The sequence below is a fragment of the Heptranchias perlo genome, chromosome 20, assembly GCF_035084215.1.
Source record: "Heptranchias perlo isolate sHepPer1 chromosome 20, sHepPer1.hap1, whole genome shotgun sequence".
NCBI classification, from domain to species: Eukaryota; Metazoa; Chordata; class Chondrichthyes; order Hexanchiformes; family Hexanchidae; genus Heptranchias; species Heptranchias perlo.
In genome coordinates this window covers 8,462,115-8,484,488 of record NC_090344.1, presented here as the reverse complement: position 1 = coordinate 8,484,488, position 22,374 = coordinate 8,462,115, and the positions used below count along the sequence as shown (strand labels likewise).

At 43.6% G+C, this 22,374-nt stretch overlaps 3 non-coding genes across 3 annotated transcripts; 1 reads left to right on the top strand and 2 right to left on the bottom strand.

The window, feature by feature from the left end:
• Positions 1-7,296: 7,296 nt before the first annotated feature.
• trnak-uuu (transfer RNA lysine (anticodon UUU)) lies at positions 7,297-7,381 on the bottom strand. The gene is given in 2 exon segments: positions 7,297-7,332; positions 7,345-7,381. It is a non-coding gene; the product is annotated as a tRNA-Lys (tRNA).
• An 8,423-nt stretch (positions 7,382-15,804) lies between these two features.
• On the bottom strand, positions 15,805-15,878 carry trnan-guu (transfer RNA asparagine (anticodon GUU)). Its single transcript has one exon. It is a non-coding gene; the product is annotated as a tRNA-Asn (tRNA).
• A 6,123-nt stretch (positions 15,879-22,001) lies between these two features.
• On the top strand, positions 22,002-22,083 carry trnas-uga (transfer RNA serine (anticodon UGA)). The gene has a single exon. It is a non-coding gene; the product is annotated as a tRNA-Ser (tRNA).
• Positions 22,084-22,374: the final 291 nt, after the last annotated feature.

The window sequence follows — 22,374 nt, the reverse complement described above, 5'->3', positions numbered from 1 at the left end:
GCATGCTGGGTGCTACCGCCGCCATTGCTTATCGTAATGTCTGTACGAAAAGCAAAAACATTTGAAGCAGGGAGAGCGCGTTTGGATCAAGGATAATGAAATAAACTGAAAGCCCAGCCCTTCGTGCCATTTAAACCGGCACAAACACACGGCATAGAAGCCACCCCACACACACTTTGGTGAACTCCAGAAAATATTTTATTCGGTAACTTGTATTAATTTCGTTTTATTAATTGTTGCAACTGACGGGTTCAATTAATGTTTATTTTCCAACTGCACCTCAGAACCGTCAGTTTCTCAATTAATCCCGCTATGGTGATTAACGAGATATCCGGACCAAAAGGAGCAGCAGGAATTTATTGCAATTTCCTGTAACGAGTGGGGTGCCACAGCGATCAGTGCTGGGGCCTCAACTTTTTACAGTATATAATAATGGCTTGGATGAAGGAACAGAGTGTCTTGTGGCCAAATTTGTTGATGATACAAAGATATGTGGAAAAGCAAGTTGCGATAAGGACACAAAGTGACTGGTAGATGGAATATAATGTGGGAAAATATGAAGTCATGCACTTTGGGAGGAAAAATAAAAAAGCAAAATATTATTTGAATGGAGAAATACTACAAAATGCTGCGGTACAGAGGAATCTGGGTGTCCTCGTACATGAAACATAAAAAGTCAACATACAAGTGCAGCAGGTAATCCGGAAGGCAAACGGAATATTGGCCTTTATTTCGAGGGCGTTGGAGTGTTAAAGCAGGGAAGTCATGCTACAACTGTACAGGGTGCTGGTGAGACCACATCTGGAGTACTGCGTACAGTTCTGGTGACCTTATTTAAGGAAGGGCATACTTGCATTGGAGGCAGTTCAGAGAAGGTTCACTCGGTTGATTCCGGGTATGGAAGGGCTGTCTTATGAGGAAAGATTGATCAGGTTGGGTCTATAATCATTGGAGTTGAGAAGAATGAGAGGAGATCTTATTGAAACATACAAGATTCTGAGGGGACTCGACAGGGTAGATACTGAGAGGTTGTTACCCCTCATGGGGGAATCTAAAACTAGGAGGCATAGTCTCAGAATAAGTGGTCGCCCGTTTTAGACGGAAATGAGGAGGACTTTCTTCTCCCAGAGGGTTGTGAATCTTTGCAATGCTTTACCCCTAAAAGCTGTGGAGGCTGAGTCATTGAATACATTCAAGGCTGAGTTCGACAAATTTTTGATTCGCAAGGGAGTCAAAGGATATGGGGAAAGGGCGGGTAAGTGGAGTTGAAGTAAACATCAGATCAGCCATGTTCTCATTAAATGGCGGAGCAGGCTCGAGGGGCCGAATGGCCTACTCCTGTTACTCTCTCTTATGATCTTATGGTCTTATGGTAAATTGACTGGAGGGATGAGAGAACAGTTGGTCCTCCAACCAATCGGAGTGTGTGAGGGGCGTGAGTTGCGGCACTGAATGGGCGGGTCTAAGCCCAGATGTCCCCATTGTCTGAAGCATCATCGTAAAAAAATAATTTATCTTAAGCTCCAGGAGCAAACTCGACCTTTCTGTTGTGGCTTGAAACAGATGAAACCAGATGAGGTGGAGCAAACATTTCAACATTTGTTGGATAAACACATTAATTAAGAATAGCCAACATGGATAATTTGAGATAACTCGAGTCTTCTGATAAAGGGAATGTAGCGGTGGTTGTGCAGATGGATTGTGCAAAGGTATTTGATAAGATGCCGGACAGGAGGCTTGTTGATAAAATTAATACTCACGGTATTAAAATGAATGCGGCAGTGTGGATAGGAAGTTGTGTAAAGGGCAGAAAACAGAGAGTAGTTGTTAATGGATGTTCTTCAGACAGGACAGATGTAAACAGTGGTATCCCCCAGGGTCAGTGTTGAGACCATTGCTCTTCTCAATATTGAGAATGATCTGAGCTTGGGTATGTGGGACACAAGGTGAAAATCTCTCGATGACGCCAAATTTGGCAGCGTGGGGAACTGTGAAGAGGAGTCAGTGACGTCATTGTGACGTCCACAGGTTCGGAATCAGGCAGGTGAAGTTTAATGGAGAGAAATGTGACGTCATACATTTTGAGAGGAAGAAAAATGAGATGAAATGTAAACTAAATGGTCAAAGTTTTAAAGTAGAGGAGCAGAGAGACTTAGGGGTGGAAGGTTCTAACTAATGCATTGTCTTATTAATTAACAAGTCTGAGAGTCAGCAACTTTAATACCTTATTAAGAAATATATGAACAAATTCTCTTTCCTCTACCGTACCGGAGTAAACATGCAAGTCCCCCGTGCAGACGAGATGAACCCTCTGGATGGAACATCAGGCACCCTGAGCTTGATCTCCGGTGTCTCCACTCCCGACTGCCCCTTACATCAGTATCCCATCACTTTTATACACTGTAGTGACCCAACCCTGTCACTGGAGCTGGAACTTCCCTTGTCTGTGGTTTACAAGGACACATTGCTTGGTTCCTAGCAGTTATTTTTATTCAGTAGCATTCTCATGACCCCTGAACTACCTTGCTTACTGTTAATTAGAATCATGGAATCAAAGGAATTTACGGCACAGAAAGAGACCGTTCGGCCCATCGCGTCTGTGCCAGCCGAAAAAGAGATATCCAGCTTAATCCCACTGTCCAGCTCTTGGTCTGTCGCCTTACAGTTTACAGCACTTCAAGTACATACCCACGTACTCTTTAAATGCGATGAGAGTGTCCGCCTCTACCATCCTTTCAGGCAGTGAGTTGCAGACCCCACAACACTTGGGCGAAAGAATTTCTCCTCAGCTCCCCAATAATCCTCCCATCAATCACTTTAAATCTATGCCCCTGGTTACTATCCTCTCTGTGAAGGGATATGGGTCCTTCCAATCCACACTAGGCCCCTCATAATTTTGTACACCTCAATTAAATCTGCATTCAGCCTCTTCTGTTCCAAAGAAAACATCCCCAGCCTATCCAATCTTTCCTCTTAGCTAAAATTCTACAGTCCAGGCAACATCCTTGTAAATCTTTCTTGCCTTGCATAAAATGTCTGCTATTTGAAAGTCGTAACATTGATCAAAGTCTGCGTTAAGTTTTCTTGCCATTTGTGTCAAGATTTGGAAAAGATCTGTTACCTGACTCTTTTAATGTTGCCGACCTTTAACTGTAACTCACAGTGTCTGAGCAGTTACCGTTATCATTGGACTTTTATGTATCTTCTTGTGCTCCATCTTCTGAACAACACAAGCTGATCACAGCAATGTTTTCTTCAAATGGAATCCCAGTGTGAAAAAATGCACAATTTCAGAGCGAAGCATCATATGCAAGATTGGTGGGAGATGCGACTGGAGATAATGGGCCTGGGGCAGTGAGAACATCTCTTGAGCATTAAGATATTCAGTATCCGAAGAAGCAGGGAGATGAGGTCGTTGTGTCTATTGATCCAGGTATCTGCAAAATCCATCGTCTCTCAATGCCCAGCATCATTCTTCCCCTCTCCTGCTTTCCAGTTAAGGTTTTTTACTCGTTCAGTCGCAGTATTTGCTTTGAACATCTAATTCACCGGCATCTGGAGGAGCAGAGGAAGCTGGAGATAAAGTAGTGACAGAAACAGAAGGAGATGGCTCGTGATGGCAGAATCTTGTGTGTGTCAATTGCTTCAAGTGAGACATGACAGTCCTGCGTTGCCTTGCACCTTTCCCAGGAGCTGCACTGATTCGGTGCGTGCGTTTTGGAAATGGAAACAGTTACACCAGCAGCTTGTGGTAATATTTCCCCTCACTGTCCATTTCATGTACCTGCCGACCCGCACTTGGTGCTGTCGTTGTCTGAACAAGTCTTTCATGTTCGAACAGTAAATTCCATTTTGTGCGAGCAACTTGTCTGGGACGAAAGTGACGTAAGTTTCAAAGGGACAAGTCGGAAAGCAGCGTTGGTCTGCTTGCTTCAATGAAAATTGCAGCAGATTCGCTGGTGGTCCAGTGCTGAGGACTCGGTGCTCTCACCGCCGCGCCACCATGTTTGATTCCCGATCAGGGAACTTGACTTTCCTGGTGTTGTTCAAAATAGCACCAACCAAATTCCCCTGACTGAGCACAAAGCTCGCTCCTGATCAGCCTGAGCAATTTCACCGCTCCTGCTTGAACAGCCAGCAGCCCATCATTCTTCAATTTCACAACCCATAAGAGCGATACACAATGCACTTTCTTGCCTTCTGTAAAATGCCTCCTGTTCGAAAGTCGTGCCGCTCATCAAAGTCTGCATGAAGTTTTCTTGCCATTTCTGTCATGATTTGGAAAATATCTGCTGCCTGACACTTTAAAGGTTGCCAATCTTTAACTGTAGCTCACAGTGTCCGAACAGTCACTGTTATCATTAGCCTTTGATGGATCTTTTTGCACTCCATTTCCTGAACAACACCAGCTGATCACAGCATCGCTTTCTTCAAGTTGAATCCCAGTGTGAAAAAATGAACAATTTCAAAGCTGAGCAACGTGTGCAAGATTGGAAGGAGAGTGCGAGTGGAGATAATTGGCTTGGATCAGCGATCTCTTGAGCATTCAGACATTCATTATCTGAAAGAAGCACGGAGATGAGATTTTTGTCTCGATTTATCAGTGTAGAAAAGAAGCAGAGAGTTGAGATCCGTTTGTCCATTCATCCTGCAACAGACAAAATCCTTCGCCTCTCAATGCCCAGCATCTTTCTTTCCAACTCCTTGCTCTGCAGGGAAGTCTTGGTTTCATTTACTCTCCTTGTTTTCAGCAAACATCTAATTCACCTGGCAGATCTGGCCTTGTCTTCCAGTCATAATACGTCCCATCGTGCTGACATCATGTTAACAACTCAAGATAAGCTGTTTTATGTTCATGGAATGCATTCGAGACAGTTTTCTAGATCAATATGTCGAGGAACCAACAAGGGAACAGGCTATTTTAGATCTAGTATTGTGTAATGAGACTGGATTAATTAGCAATCTTATAGTAAATGAACCTCTGGGGAAGAATGATTATAATATGATAGAATTTCAGATTGAGTTTGAGAGTGATGTCGTTAAGTCCGAAACTAGGGTCTCAAATTTAAACAAAACCAATAACGGAGTTATGAGGGGCGAGTTTGCTAAGGTGGTTTGGGAAATTAGATTAAAAATATTATGGTAGATGATCAATGGCGAACATTTAAATAAATAATTCATAATTTCTCAACAAAATTACATTCGCTTGAGGATTAAAAACACCACCGGAAAAGTGGCCCAACCTTGGCTAACTGGAGAAATTAATGATAGAATTAGATTAAAAGAGGCTTACAATGTTGCCAAAAAGAGTAGTAAGCCTGAGGATTAGGAGGGTTTTGGAAATCAGCAAAGGATGACCAAGAAATTGCTAAAATGGGAGAAAATAGAATGATGTTAAACCAGCAAGAAATATAAAAATGGATTTGGAGAGCTTCTACAAGTATGTATAAAGGAAGAGATTAGCGAAAGTAAACATGGGTCCCTTGGAGGCAGAGACAGGAGAATTTATATTGGAGAATAAGGAAATGGCAGAGACGTTAAACAAGTATTTTGTATCTGTCGTTATAGTAGAAGACACAAAAATCATACCAGAACTATTGGGGAACCAAGGTTCTAATGAGAGTGAGGAACCTAAAGCAATTAAGATGAGTAATGAAAAAGTACTGGAGGAATTAATGTGACTAAAAGCTGACAAATTCATTGGCCCTGGTGGCCGACATCCAGGGTTTTAAAAGAGGTGGCTGCAGAGACAGTGGATGCATTGGTTTTATCTTCCAGAGTTCCCATGATTCTAGAAAGGTCCCCATGGATTGGAAGGTACCAAAAGTAACCCCGCTATCCAAGAAAGGAGGCAGAGAGGAAACAGGGAACGACAAGCCATTTAGCCTGAGAATAGTAGGAGGGAAAATGTTAGAATCTATTACTGGGGACTTGATAACAGGACATTAGAAAATCATAACATGATTAGGCACATGCAACACGGTTTTGTGAAAGGGAAATCGTGTTTGACAACTCTGTTAGAGGTTATGAGGGTGTAGATAGCAGGGTAGATAAGGGAGATCCAGTGGATATAGAATATTTGGATTTTCAAAAGGCAATCGATAAGGTGCCACACAAAAGTTTGGTGGACAAGATTTGGGCTCATGGGATAGTGGGTAATATATTAACATGGATTGAGGATTTGTTGATGTACATAAAAGAGAAAGTCGGAATGAACAGGTAATTTTCGGGTTGGCAGGTTGTAACTAGTGGGGTGCCGTAAATATCAGTGCTTGGGACTCAGATATTTACAATCGATATTAATGACTTAGATGTAATGACCGAGTGTAATGTATCCAAGTTTGCTGACGAGATAAAACTAGGTGGGAAAGTAAGCTGTGAGGAGGACGCAAAAAGGATGCAAAGTGATACAGAAAGGTTAAGTGAGTGGGCGAGAATTTGGCAGATGAATTATAACGTGGGGAAATGTGAGGTTATTCACTTTGGTAGGAAGAATAGAAAAGCAGAATATCTTTTTAAAGGTGAGAGACAGAGAAATGTTGGTATTCAGGGGGATTTGTGTGTTCTTGCACACGGATCACAGAAAGTTAACATGCAGATGCAGCAAGCAATTAGGAAAGCAAATGGTATGTTGCCCTTTATTGTGAGGTGGTTGGATTACAAAGATAAGGAAGCCTTGCTGTAATTATATAGGGTTTGGTGAGACCGCATCTGGAGTACTGTGTACAGTTTTGATCCCTTACCTGCGGAACGATACACTTGCCTTAGAGTGCGTGCAACAAAACTTCACTGGATTGATTCCTGGGATGAGAGGGTTGTCTTGTGAGGAGAGATTGAGTAGAATGGGCTATATTCTCTGCAGTTTTCAATAATAAGGTGATCTCATTGAAACATATAAAATTCTTAGAGGGCTTGACAGGTTAAATGCTGGGACGCTGTTTCCCCTAGCTGGAGAGTCTAAAACTAAGGGTCATAATCTCAAGATAAGGGGCCGGCCATTTAGTGCAGAGATGAGGAATATATTGTTCACTGAGAAGGTTGTGAACCATTGGAATTCTCGACCCCAGAGGGCTGTGGATGCTGAGCCATTGAATAGATTCAAAACTGAGATGGATAGAATGTTGGACACGAAGGAACTCAAGGGATATGGGGACAGGTCGGGAAAGTGGAGTTGAGATCGAAGATCAGCGATGACCTTATCCAATTGGCGAAGCAGGCTCGAGGGACTGCATGGCCAACTCTTGCTCCTTTCGGTCCGCTGGAAAAGCAGAACTTGCCAGCTGTTTTAAAAGTTTTAGCCTGAACAGGGACTCGAACCCTGGACCCTCAGATCACTACCTGTTTTAAAAGTCTGATGCTCTGCCGACTGAGCTATCCAGGCTCGCTGCTTAATTAATTTCCATCATACAGATTCATGGTCGGACTCAGAATTATCCCTGTCGATGTCCAATTCGGGTGAGGATCCCTTTTCTCCAATTTTCAGCAACGTGTTGAGGAGAATCCTTGTTTCTGTTGAACATGATGTCAGAAACATGGGCAGTGAACTCGTGATTTTGCAATTCTTCTTGGTTGTACAAAATGTCTTGTCATTCGTTAGCAGCAATTTAAAAAAAAAACACCTTACCCAATGGCTCCAAAGCTAAACTTATTCCACATGGGAGCTGGAAAAGGCCTCTCGACATTTCAGCCGATCAACAATTGAAAGCTGAATAATTTCACCCGATACACCGTGACACCAGGCAGCAGATTTGCCTCCCGAATTTTCCCTGCACGACACTTCAAACCGATCAATACGTGCTTCACGGAAAGAAGAATTGTGTTTTTGGTTCTTTAGATTTAAAGATGTTGTGCCGGCCGCTTTACCATTTCAGCTCTCGCCAATTGCCCCCACTCCCTCCCATAAACAAATAAACTCTCGCCTGCTATTGCAAGACGGGAGGCCAGAGGAGCCTCAGTGCCCACATGGGGACATGAAGAAGTCGATGCGTTGTGGAACCGTTTGTACCTTGAACTCTGGTCAAAATGTTTGGAAGGTTCAACTATTGACATGGCGCTGGAGCTCACAATCTCGAGGGTATAATTATTATAGAAATGACGCGGGCTGACCGATTGCGCCACTGGAGCCGCGCACGGTCTGTGTCACCAGTGCTCCCATCAAACAGCTTCATCCTCGGTCTCTCAATTATCGCTTCGTGATCTTTCCCACACAGAAGCCTCCAGCCAAGAGGCGATTCGTTAAACATCCGCAGCGACATTTGAAAGCCGTGGAATCTGAAACAAAACCCCAGACGATAAGAACTTTTAATGATATTATTATTATTAACTTAAGGACAATTATTTTCATGCTACTTTGAGGATTTGGGGAAATTGGGATCTGAAACTAAGAAACTCTCTCTGAGCTGTCGTTGATTGAAGAGATGGGCGTTATTTCATTTAAAAACCGAGGCTCGGAACTTCCTGATGGAGAAGTGAGACAGAAGATTGTGATTAGTGGTAGTTGCCGGGGAGATCGAGAGGAGAGGGAGAAAAGTCAAAGTCACAGCTGTGACAGCTCAAGTGCTCCGCTTATCTGTAATATTTAGAAAGTAATGTACAGTACAGGACAAACCAGTTTGGTATCGGTTATCAAAAATGCTAAAAGTCCCGGGTTCAAAGGTGGATTTGTGAAGAGGGAACGGATTTAAACGCCAGACCGAAATCATTCCCCATGAATCTGAAGCGTCTTACGGAAAACGGCAGTGCGAACTGTTATGTTCGTGTCATGACTTGAAAGACCCTCCAATTACCGACAGTATCTTTGAACGAGTTGTGCAGCCAAACCGCGATTGAAGCCGCTTTGCATTCGTCAAACGTGTAGGTGACGATATTGAGAGTGATAAGGGATGTTTTCAATTATTTGAAATCTCACCATGTGACCCGAAGATTGACGGCAGAATCGAGTTTTTCCTTTAAGTCCTGAATTGAAGGGAAAGGCGCTGCAAACAAGTCGGAGAAATGAAGAGCGGAAAATGTGGATGAAACTTGCAAGAGTGAAAATCCCTGCATGTTGGAAGACCCAGTCCCCAGTGGTGGAGAGGATTGGTATTTCAAGCTGTTTCACAGCTCACACACACACCATTGGCTCATTTAATCACCTTCAACAACTCGATGACATCATCACTTAATCTTCTATACACAAGGAAATACAAACCTTGTCTGTGCAACCTGTCCCGCACAACTTAACTATTTTAGCCCCGGTATCATTCTGGTGAATCTGCGCTGCACCCCCTCCAAGGCCAATATATCCTCCCTGAGGTGTGGTGCTCAGAACTGAATGCAGTACTCGAAATGTGGTCTCAGAAGAGTTTATATAACTGTAACATAGCGTACACCCCTTTGAATTCCAGCTCCCTTTAAGATGAAGGCCAACATTCCATTAGCCTTTTGGGTTATTTTTTGCAAATGTCCACTGACTTTTAGTGATTTCTGCACTTGGACCCGAAAACATCTTTCCTCCTCCACAGTTCCGAGCTTATCATCAGTTAGAAAATATTCTAACCTATCTTGCTTAGGTCCAAAGTTCATACTTCCCCATATTGAAAGATTGAACAGACTGGGGCTCTTTTCCATAGGAAAGAGAAGGCTGAGGGCTGAGCTGATATCGGACTTCAAGATTATGCAAGGGTTTGATAGGTCAGATGTAGAAAAGGTGTTTGAACTTTTGTTGGTGATGATTCCAAAACTTGGGGCCATAAATAAAAGTCACCAATTAATCCAATATGGCATTCAAGAGAACCATATATACCCAGAGACTCGTTAGAATGTGCAACTCGCTACCTCAAGAAGTAGTTAAGACGAATCGCATGGATGCGTTTACGGGGAAGCTAGATAAACACATGGAGGAGAAAGGAATAAAGGAATAAAAGGGTTTGCTCATAAGGTTAGATGAAGAGGCGTTGGAGGAGGTTCGTCTGCAGCATAAACACCGGCATAGTCTAATTGGGCCGAATTGTCCGTTTCTGAGATGTACATTCTATGTAATTCTATGTAAGCTCCATCTGCCACAGTTTTACCAACTCACTTAATCTATCAATTTCTCTTATAACTTTATGCTCCGACCTGCACCACTCACTGTGCCTCCTAACTTGGTGTCGTCGACAAACTTGGATATGCGGCTCTCATTCATTCATCTACGTCATTTAAGCATATAGTTAAAAGCTGATGGGCCGGAACAGATCCCTGGGGGACACCACTAATCACATCCTGTCAATTTGAGCACAGATCCATTATCCCTACTCTCTGTCTCCTAACTCCCAACCAACTCCCTACCCATGTCTATGGGTTGCTTTAATTTCCATGTGCTCCCATTTGTGTTAACAGTCTCTCATGTGGCACCTTATCGAATGCCTCTGGAAGTCAATATACATAAAACACCCAGAGACACTCCATTATCTACCACGTTATTATATCTTCAAAAAGTTCAACTAGTTTCGTTGGACTTGACTTCGACTTTACAAATCCATGCTGGCTCTCTCTGATCAATTCATGTGTATCCAAGTGCTCAGTCATTCTTTCCCTAATAACATATACTGGTAACTTCCCCACAACAGACGCCAGAATAATAGGTCTGTAATTTTCTACTTTATCTCTCCTCCCCTTCCAAAATAATGGAGTGACAGTGCCAATTTTTCAATCCATGGAACAATTCCTGATTCAAGAGAGTTTTGAACGATCATGACTGAAGCATGTACAATTTCCTCACCGATTCCTTTTCATCCCCTGGGATGGTAACCATCAGGTCCTGGAGATTTGTTTATCTTTAGTCCAATTACTTTCTCCATTACCATTATTTTACTTGCACTGAATCCCCTTGATTTATTTTCAGTTTTCCTCGTGTCTCTGGGATATTACCCTCATCCTTTTCTTTGAGTGTTTAGCAAGTCTGCCATTTCCTGATTTTCAATTACAATATCGCCCCCATCCGTCTTTCAGGGGCCCACATTACTCCAAGTCACCCTTCTTTCTCGTTGTGTACTGTTAATACCGTGAGAGTTGTCCGTATTTTCCTTCACAAGTTTTTCTCGTTTTCCCTTTTTGCACCTCTTAAGATTTTTTTTAAATTTCAGCACCACGATAAACAACACTTCGCTGTGAAATTTGCTTCATTAGTTCTTCAGTGTCAGAGCGAGAATTGTCTGATCCTCTAAATTATTTAATGTAACAAACAAACACAAGCAAACATATCCATCCGTGTATCAACGCACTGATGGACACACACAGATAAACACAGCCTGAAACGCAGGCAGTGTCGGGATTCACTGGGAAACGGGCAACCGAAATAGACAAAGATGGAACAGTCTGAACCCCCAACAGAATGTGACGTGTGGCTGATAGATATTAATGAGAGGAGGTGAAAACCACAGCCAGGAATTTGCTCCGTGGCTTAGTTGGTTAAAGCGCTTGTCCAATAAACAGGAGATTCTGGGTTCAACTCTCAGCGGCGCCTTTATGTAATTTATGATGTTGAGTGAATCTGACATGCGAAAACAGACAGTGTGGTGTTTGTCCTTGTTCAGAGAGCCAACACAAAATTGATCAAAATGTTTCTTCAAAAATGCCCTTTCAATTTTCAGATCGACCTCTCATGGAATGTGACCGTCGCACGTCAATGGAAGGACACGTTCTTGTCTCTGGGCTGGTTGAGGTCGGGGTATAATTCTCGATTCGAGAGTCGAAGCCCGAATTAAACCCGGGACTTTTGATCTTGACCTGCGGTTCAAACTTTTGCAAAGAGGGGAAAGAAGTCCCCAGATCACTCCATTTGAATCTCAAGCACCTTCGGAAGAAGTTCAGTTCGAACAATCAGGACTTTAAAGGCACCTCAATGACCTGCACTTTCATTGAACGAGCTTTGCTTACAATTGCATTCGACCTTGAAACCGCTCTGGGCTTTCATCTCACTGAAGCAGAGTGTGTCCGCTTTGTATCTGTGAGCATGTCAGTGACGAGGTTCGCTTTGATATTGGTCGCTTACAAATTTTAAAATTTCACCAAGCATCGGGGAAAAGAAACCGAGAATCGAATTTTCCCTGTAAGTGATGAATTGAAGGGATTGGTGCTCCAAGCAGATCTTGAAAATGCGCAGTGCAGTCGCTCAGGAGTTCCAAATCCACCCTCTCGCCACTGGGCGATCATATTAACTGAGCTTTACTCTGGCCCAGTGTCACCGCGCTGAAATCGAGTATTTATCTGGCACGTTTCTCTTAACTTCATAGTTGCTGATTTAAGAGTGAAGACCGGCTCGTTGGATTTTCACTCCTGCAAGCTTCAATCATTCATTTTGGACTGACAGTAGACAAATGTTATATTGGTCACTGCAACCTCAAAGGTTAGCTGAGTGAATTATTGGTTCAGTCGGTAAATTCTTCACCTGTCTCGTGGTGCTATCGTTTAACGCGAAGGTTTGATGGTTTGAGCCCTAATTTTATTTTCCCTAAGGATTCATCACCTCAAAGTTCCAGGGTTTCAATGTGTGTTTTGTCTGCAAGAAAATGTACCGTGATCATTGCCGGCTGAGCAGGGCTGATATTCCACCATTTACCCTGTAGTCGGAGAGCAGGCACATCAATCACATAAAGGAATGGAACTTTGGCTTCACAGAAATCACAATTCATAACCCATTTATTTTAAGCGGGTTTATTTTAAATGAGTTAACGCCTGCCTTAAATGGTCGACTCAGGACTGTCAGACAAAGAGGTTAAATCTTCAGAGAATAATTACCAGTCATTTTTAGACTGGATGCCGCACGGCGACTTTGCTATCAGTGAACAGAGCCAAGGAAGACCAAAGTGCCGTTTGCCCCTCTCAGTGTGGCCCTGAAGGACTGTGTCCAGGTTGAAGTTCTGTTCCCATCGGACGATCCTCCCCCCAGATTGTCCTTTCTGAGCTCCAGTCAGGTGATGCTAAACACTCAGGTGGGAAAGACCAAAATCTACAACAAGATGTTTGAAACAAAGCTGATTTATTCAACAGATATACAGAAAATTAAACTCCAGCCCAGTTATAGGGGTTATTAACATCAGAAGAAACAAACTCGAAATGTCAGAATGAAAATGGTTCAGTTCTGGATGTGATTAACAGCAGAATCCAACTCCTGCAGTCACTTTTGAACTCCCTGGTGTCTCAGCACGTGTGATGACTGAGTGAATCCCTTCCCACACACGGAATCATGGAATCACAGAAAATTACAGAACAGAAGGAAGCCATTCGGCCTATCGTGTCTGTGCCGGCCGAAAAAGAGCTATCCAACTTAATCCTACTTTCCAACACTTGGTCCATAGCCCTGTAGATTACGGCACTTCAAATGCACATCCAAGTACTTTTTAAATGAGTTGAGGTTTTCTGCCTCGACCACACTTTCAGACAGTGAGTTCCAGACCCCTAACAACCTGTCCGCTTTTGTGTATCCTGTTACTTTTTCACCGCTATCCGGAAGTCCATAAACAACTCCCACCAAAGTCTTGTATTCTATTCTGTTACTCATTTCTACGCAAAGCCTTTCTAATGCGTGCTCACCTTGACTGATATCTCTTCTTTCCAATGCAGTAATAGTATCCCTCATCAATATCGCTACTCCACCGCCTTTTCCAATGTCCCTATCCTTTCCAAACGGCTTATAACTTGAAATATTTATCTCAGTCATGCCCAGTTTGTCGTCAGGTCTCAGTGATGAGCACTACGTCATGCACTATAAGCTTAATTTACGCTTCTAATTCACTTGTTTTATTTCTTATGCTACGTACATTAGTGTATAGAACATTTAATTGGGCATTGGAACTTGTCCGACCTTTATGCCCTGATGTTGTGTTTAACATCCTTGGTAAATAAGGTTGGTGAGCTGCAGACACAAGTGGTAACATGGGATTATGTTATAGTGTCAATAATGGAGACCTGGCTCATACAAGTGGAGGAGTGGCCACTTCGATATTCCAGGCCACAACGTATTCAGAAAAGGCAGGGGAAAAAAGGAGGGGGGGCGGGGCTAGAGGGGAGCAGGCACTATTGATCAAAAATACTGTGACAGCGGTAGAAAGGGTTGACATGCTTAAGGGTTCAAAGGCAGAATCTATTTGTTTAGAATTAAGGAACAATTGAGGAGCTATTACGCTGCTGGATGCATTCTATCGGGGGACCAAATCGTGGGAAGGAGATAGAGGAGCAAATTGGCAGGTAAATTGGAGAAAGATGCAATAATTTTAGAGTAGTTATAAAAGGGAACTTCATTTATCAGAATATAGACTGGGATATAGCAGTGTAAAAGTCAAAGAGGTCGAGCAATTCCTGAAATGTGTACAAGAGAAATTTCTTAATCTGTATGTTTTCAGCCCAACGAGGAAGGAAGCCGTGTTGGATTTATTTAGGGGAAAGAAGTGGGGCAAGTGGAGCATGATTCTCTGGGGGAGCATTTGCAGCAGGTTTAGTGTAGTTATGGAAAATGCAAGAAAAAATCAGGCATGAAAATACTCAACTGGGAAGAGCGAATTGCAGCGAGTTGAAAAGGGATCGGGTCCAGGTGGATTGGAATCAAAAATTGGCAGGTAAAACAGTAAATGAGCAATGGGAGGCTTTGAGTGAGGAGATAGTTCGGGTACAGACTGGATACATTCTTACTCGGGGAAAGGTTGGGCATGCAAAACTAGAGCTCGCTGGATGACAACAGAGTATTTGAGACAGCATTTTGTACATTCTGAATACCAATGTCCGGACAGGTGTGCCCGCGGTTCTCAACCACAACCTCGTCACCTCCACGCTGACAGATAAAAAGCGGCCACATTCTGCTTCAGTGAGATTAAATCCGAGAGCGGTTTCAAGGTCAATTGCAATTACAAGTAGAATGCATTCAGAGGACGTGAGATCATGGAGATACCTCCAAACACCCTGCCAGTTTGAACAGCAGCTCAAGATCTAAAGTCTGGGGGGGAAATGAGGGCTCGTCCGGGATTTGAACCCGGGATCTCTCACATATTTTAAACAACAAACCCGAAGCGAGAATCATACCCCAAGACCAACGAGCCCACTGAAAAAAAAAAGCAACAAGTAGTGGTTTCTGAGTATCAGCGGCCACTTTCCCCAAATCTCCCTTGAAGGACCGTGAACAAAAATGTGTCCGTACATTAGTGAAGAATCATAAAGCCAATTTCTTCACTGTTGTGTTTTGTTTAGGTCTCCTGACGCTCATAAAGATGATTGGGGACAGTTGATGAGTTATCGGTGTGAGGGCGCAGATACTCCGGTGTGAGGGCGCAGATACTCCGGTGTGAGGGCGCAGATACTCCGGTGTGAGGGCGCAGATACTCCGGTGTGAGGGCGCAGATACTCCGGTGTGAGGGCGCAGATACTCGGATTTAAGGGTGCAGATACTCGGATGCAGTGATTTGTTGCCGCGACTGAAATGCGGCTTAGAACTGTTGTTATTATCCAAGGCAGCGCTGCAGGATCCTTTCATGATCTCTCACAAATCAACTGAAACCCATCGGAATGTGAATACAATTTTGCGTTTCCAAAATAAAAGGGAGTGACATTCATTGTGGAAACAGTCTGGCGTCACTCACTGCAGAAATATCCATGTCAGAGTGAAGCGGCTCTCCTGCAACCTTCGGACCTTGTCTGTCAAGAAGAATTCAGATTTCCGCGAAGCCAATCACAGGTGAAATGGTGGAAGATCGGCCGCGCTCAGCTGGCCATCGAAACCGGGCATTTGTTTTGCAGCCAAAACAAACATCAGAACCAGGAAATGCGAGACCGTGAAGATAAAAGTTTCCCCACCGTCCCTGGGTGGGATCGAACCACCAACCTTTCGGTTAACAGCCGAACGCCCTAACCGATTGCGCCACAGAGACAGCACACGTTTGCTGTTGAACTCCTGATTCAACGAACTAAAAATTCAGTTTGCAGCGATCAAAATAAGTTCTCTCCACTATCAGTTTACTTTTCCAACATAAAGTGTGTGAAGTTTGCACGAGTGAAAATCTGTGCATTATTATTCCTGAACATTAAACTCACCTTGCCATTAAACACCTGTCTGTTGGAAGACTCCGTCCCCTCGTGGTCGAGAGGATTGATTTCTCGAGCTGTGATTCGCCATTCTCTATTCCAGTAATATTCAGGTTTGCTGAAAATGAGATGAGATGAAATGAGCAGGTCCGACGAGCAGGTCTGTGACACGACTCGGTGTTTCCAAAGATGTCTCTTGCACTTACAGTGAAGCGGACGGCAGTTTTCACTCTTAAACCACGAACCATGATGTTCAGAAAAAGTGTGGCCGAGACATCCGCGATTTCAGCGCGGTGACACTGGGTCAGAGTAAAGTTCAGTTCATGCGATTGCCGAGTGGCGAGAAGGTGGATTTGGAACTCCTGTGCGGCTGCTCTGCGAGTTGTCCAGATCTGCTTGGAGCGATATTCACTTCAATTCATCACTGACAGGGACAATTTGATTCCAAGTTTCTTTTTCTCTGCTGCTTGGTGAGATTTCAAAATTTGTAAACGACCCACACCGACCCCAAACTCGTCACTTACACTCTGACAGATGTAACGCGGTCACACTCTTCACTTCAGTGAGATGAAAGCCGGGAGCGATTTCACGGTCGAATGCAATGGCGAACAAAACTCATTCCAAGAAAGTGCAGGTCATTGAGGTGCCTTTAAATTCCTGATTGTTTGCATTGAACGTCTTCCCAAAGCGTTTAAGATTCACGTGGAGCGATTTGGGGACTTATTTTCCATCTTTGCAAAAGTTTCAACCGCAGGTCAAAATCAAAAGTCGAGGGCGGAATGAGACGCCTTCCTGAAATTTGAGAACCAGAGAAGCAGACTTTAGAGCAAGGTTCTGTTTATTGAGAAAAAGCAGATGCAATATTCATCCCGGATCGATCCAGAATCTGATCAGCTGGAAAAGTAACGATTACCCCGTGATTTGAACACGCAGCCTTCTGGTGACGCAATAAGTCATGAAGATTGAAGCAGGAAGTTGAAAAGTGGGAATTGATTGATTCAGTGAGTGGGCAAAACTGCGGCAAATATAGTTCAATGCGGGGTGAGCGAGATCATCCAATTTAAATCTAAGAAAGATAAATCAGAATGTTTTCTAAATGGTGAGAAACTGGGAACTGTGGAGGAGCAGAGAGATTTAGGGGTCCAAGTACAGAAAGCGCTACCAACTAGCGTACAGTACAGAAATTAATTAAAATGTCTAATGGACCGTCAGTACGGCCGGTTAACTCAGTTGCTTAGAGTGTTGTAACGCCATGATCATGGATTCGATTCTTATAATTTACTTTATTTATTTCAGCTTTTTATAACTTTTAAAATCGAAGCTTTACAAAAAAAAATGAAGACAGATTCGAGGGGACAGTTTTTTGAATAACATCCATTGTCACTTTGCCCCTGGACCGGAGAAACACGTCTTTCTTTTTATTCGGGTTTTTTTGGCAACTGACCCTGTGACGCAACGGCTGGTGTGTTGGACTTCTACTTGTTTTGTTTGATAAGCTATTCAAAGGTTGTGGATTCGAGTTGCAATGGCGTTGGATTTTAGTTCGGGAGCTGGGAAGTGAAATTTTGCAGCAAAACCGCAACAGGATCATTAATGTCCGTCAAGGATGTGAAACTGCCCCCGACACTTCATCTTACACAAGTGGCTCCAGTCACACCCGGATTCATGATTCTTAAACCACTCTGAGCTGGATTGGCGGAACTCTCTCAAGAAGGAGACTCATCATCTGCTCAGACCGAAAGTCAATCTGCTGGACTTCCGGCTCTGTCAGTCTGCATGTTCCTTCAGACAGGTTTCTAACTGGACACATGCATCCTGCTGCCGTGCGAGCATTGGTGCTTCAGGGGTAGAATTCTTGCTTGCAGTAATTCTATTCCTGTAAAACTAGCTCCTGAAGTGTAAGATGGAAAGTATCCTGGCTGAGCGGCCTCTGGCGCTGGTTTAAAGCTCCAGTTAAATCCCACGATTTGAAGATGGATCAAAATCATAGTTTGTGTCTACAAAACTGCAGCCTCCCTCCTGTAAACAAGTAATACTAAACATCTCATCTGCTCTTGCAACCGCGTAGTCCGGAGGAACCACATGGCAATTCAGATAATTAAATGAATTTTGGAGCACATCAATTTTACCTTCAACTCCGGTCGAAATGTTCACAAGGAAAAGGATTGTTTGATCTTGCTGAGATTCGAATTAAAAACCCCGGCATTTCCTGAGCCTGTAACGAATATAAGGACTGATTGCGCCGCGAGAGCCCGGTCACTCTGATCACCTGTCCCACTCTGCTGGAAAGAATCTGAAGGTGAGATTTCCTTACCTGTGGAAACGTGTCCAGTCACTGTGATGAAACTAATATCTGCACTTTCACTTTCAGCTTCTTTCACATCCTCTGCTCCATTGCACTGCAATCGGGATTTATGTGAACAGGTCAAAATGGATATTTGCAGAAATTCTGTCAGTGGTAAAATTAGAATCGAGAAACGCACCAAACATTGAAACCAGCGATTTAAACCACCAGCTCACACTTCCACAAAACAAGGCCTGTCTTTAAATGTCTGTTTAATGATCAAACAAATTAATTGAAGCCATTTGACCGCATTTGCCTAGTGCTGGGGTTGTTCGCCTTAGAGCAGAGAAGGTTCAGAGGAGATTTGATAGAAGTGTTCAAAGTCATGAAGAGTTTAGATAAAGTAAACAAAGAGAAGCTGTTTTAATTGGCGGAATGGTCGGGAACCAGAGGACACAGATTTGAGGTGATTGCAAAAGAACAAAAGGCGATATGAGGAAAAACTTAATTACGCAGCGAGGAGTTCTGATCTGGAATGCGCTGCTTGAAAGGGTGGTGGAATCAGATTCAATCGTGACTTAAAAAAGGAATTTCAAGGGGAAAAATACAGAGCACCGGGAAAAGGCCGGGAAATGGGACTAATTGGATGGCTCTTATAAAAAGCCGCCACAGGCTCGATGAGCCGAATTGCCTCCTTCTGTGCTGTTACCATTCTATGATTCGATGGACAGAAGCGGTCTGAATGAATGGGCGATCGGTTGTGGGTAACAGGGAAATTTTCGACTGGTTGTCCGGTTGTGTTACTGACGGCTGCTTGTTCTCGGATTATGGTTTTCATTTTGGACGTTTCACTGTTTGATATGCGAGAGGTCCCCAGCTCAAACCCCAGAACCCTCCTGTTTCACTATTTCCAGTGAGGATTCACTCATTTCTTTCTCACATCTTTTCAGCGTTGCAGAAAGCAGGATTGATTTAATCCTCGAGCATGTTTGAGGTCCAGAGGCCAGAATGCAGCCGGTTTATCGACGCAACACACACGGAGAGAGTAAAATGCCTCATGGCGGTGTGCAGATTGAAACTGAAGGTGAATTTATCCCAATTCAGGCGATCTCAGAGGTGCAGAACAAAAATGCGCCTTAATTGGTCGGTAAAACGAAACCTGTTCCCTCGCGTGGTAAGTGCAAATTCGACCAGTGAAACGGCAACGTTTGCATGGCATCGGGCTCTCTGTGTCCAGTTGGAAACCTGTTTGAAACAACATATAATTTCACAAACCTCCTCTGAGTACCTTGCGCATTCTGATTTACAGCCGTGCATTACTGGCACTCGCTGCTTGTGATGGCCGAGTGGTTAAGCCGTTACATCTGAAAATCGACAGGGTCTTTCTGTGATTCATTGGAATGCTGCTCGCGGTGCTATTGTTTAAAGTTTTGTTCAATGCTCAAATAAATATGAACTGGAGATAACGGGCCGCATTTCCTTCTCTCAGAGCGATTCTCCACCGCGGCAGACCTTTTAATTGGGAGCCCAATGGTCTCTTGCAAAACTTCAAGGTGCTTGAAGGAAACTTCACAATAATCCACAACTGGAATATTGTGTCCAATTCTGAGCACCGCACTTTAGGAAGGATGTGAAGGCCTGAGAGGTGGCACAGAAAAGATTTACTGGAATGGTTTCAGGGATGAGGGACTTCAGTTACGTGGATAGACTGCAGAATCTGGGGTTGTTCTCCTTCGGGCAGGAAGTTTGAGTGGAGATTTGATAGAAGTGTTCAAAATCATGACGGGTTTAGATAAAGTAAATAAAGAGAAACTGCTCCCGTTGGCGGAAGGGTCGAGAACCAGAGGACGCAGATTTTCGGTGGTTGACAAAAGAACCAAAGGCGACATGAGGAACAACGTTTTAAATCAGCGAGTAGTTATAATCTGGAATGCATCTCCTGAAAGGGTGGTGGAAGCGGATTTAATCGTTAATTTCTGAAAGGAATTGGACAAGTATTTGAAGGAAATATATTTGCGGGTCTACAGGGAAAGAACGGGAAAATGGGCCGAACTGGATTGCTCTTGAAGAGATCCGGGGCAGGCTCAATGGGCCGAATGGCCTCCTTCTGTGCAGTAACGATTCTATGAGTGTATGATTCCATCTCTCTCAAGCTTCATTTCAAATTCTGCTAACTTGATATTCAGGCTTATTTTCTATACTTTTATCTCTCTATCTCTCCCTGTCTCTGTCCCGCTCTGTTTTCTCCTGATGGACTTCTCAGGCTTCATTGAACGGCCCAAGCTCATCGAACCTGCGACACCAGCAGTGAACGGTAAAGATCGAAAGAATGAGACGGTAGGAAAAGTAAAGGACCAACCCAGATGATGAATTCGTAGCCAATGTCCACATATTGATGTCTCTTCGTCCTCATAGTGAAATTATCAGTGCTTTTAGCCCAGTATAAAAACAAAGTCTTGTATTTATAAAGCGCTTTTCACGACATCAAGACGTCCCAAAGCGCTTTACAGCCAACGAAGTATTTTTGAAGTGTAGTCACTGTTATACTTGTGGTGGAGTGGATAATCTGCGGATGCCGAGACAGACAACAATGTAGCTTTAGAGCAATTAATTCTGCAAAGTCTCACTTGATATTACAACTCGCACATTCGAAACGAATGTGGTAAAGAGAGGCTAATATTGTTGATATGAAATAGTTAATGTCCGTCTTCACATTGCCGTACATCGGAATAGAAAAAGTGATAGGATGGACAGAATGGTGGCCGATCGGCTGTGGGTGGCACAGAATTCTGCATTGGTTGCACCCCTCTGTTATCAGTGGCTCGTTGATCTTGGGGTATGATTCTCGCTTTGGGGATTTGCTGATTGTTATGTGAGAGGTCCCGGACGAGCCCTGCGGTGTGACCATTTTTAGTTCAAAATCACTAATTGGCTTCTCACGTCTTGTCAGCGGTGCAGTCGGCAGGATTGTCTTAATTCCAGTGCATGGAGGACAGAATGCAGAGTTTCTGTCGACGACAACACACATGGAGAAAGGAAAATGTCAAAACATGGTGTTCAAATTGAAGCTTGATGTAAACGTATCCGAATTCACATGATCTCATGAATGGAGAATGAAAAATGCTCTTCTGTTGGGCGGTGATCGAACCCGGGCCTCCCGCGCAGAAAGCAAGAATTTTGTTACTGAAATAACAAAGTCCACACAGCAGCCGGCGGCATGCGCTCAGTTTGAAACCTGTCCAAAAGAACATACAGTCTCAGCGTTCTCCTGTCATAACCTTCTTCATTCTCTTCTGCAGCCGTGTCGGATTTGTCACTTGCAGCTGCGATGACCCAATGATTAAGGCGGAGGACTTGCAATGTGATTTTCCAACCCAGCTTCGACGCAACACAGGTGGAGAATAGAAAATGTCTCAAATGGTGCGCAGATTTTAGCTGAGGGCGAATGTCGCACAATTCACGCGATCTTATGAATGGAGAATGAAAATAATCCGAAACGAACCGGAAATCGAACCCCGGTTTCTCACGTGATAAATGAGAATTCTATCACCGAGACAGCAAAGTCAGCACATTAACAAGCTGTAAGTTTCCAGTTGGAAACCTGTCTGAGAGAATAAAGTGTCACAGATCTCGTGTGATAACCCTACGCATTCTGATTTATAGCTGTGCATCATCGATGTTTGCAGCTGCGATGGCCGAGTGGTTAAGGCGTTGGACTTGAAATCCAATGGGGTTTCCCTGCGCAGGTTCGAATCCTGTTCGCAGCGCTACTTTTTAAAGTTTGTTCAGTGTTCAAATTAATATGAACTTGAACGAACGGACCTTGTTCGCTCCCTCAGAGAGGTGCTCCATCACCAACGACGCTTTTAACTCGGAGCCCAATGATCTCTTGCAAAATTGCAAGACACGTGAAGGAATCTCTCCCAAGCTCCATTCGAAGTTCTGCTTGTTCGCAGAACTTGACATTTATACAATTTATTTCTATGTTTTAATCTCTCCCTGTCTCTGTCTCTTGACTTTGCCTGTTTTCTCCTGATGGACTTCTCAGGCATCGTGAA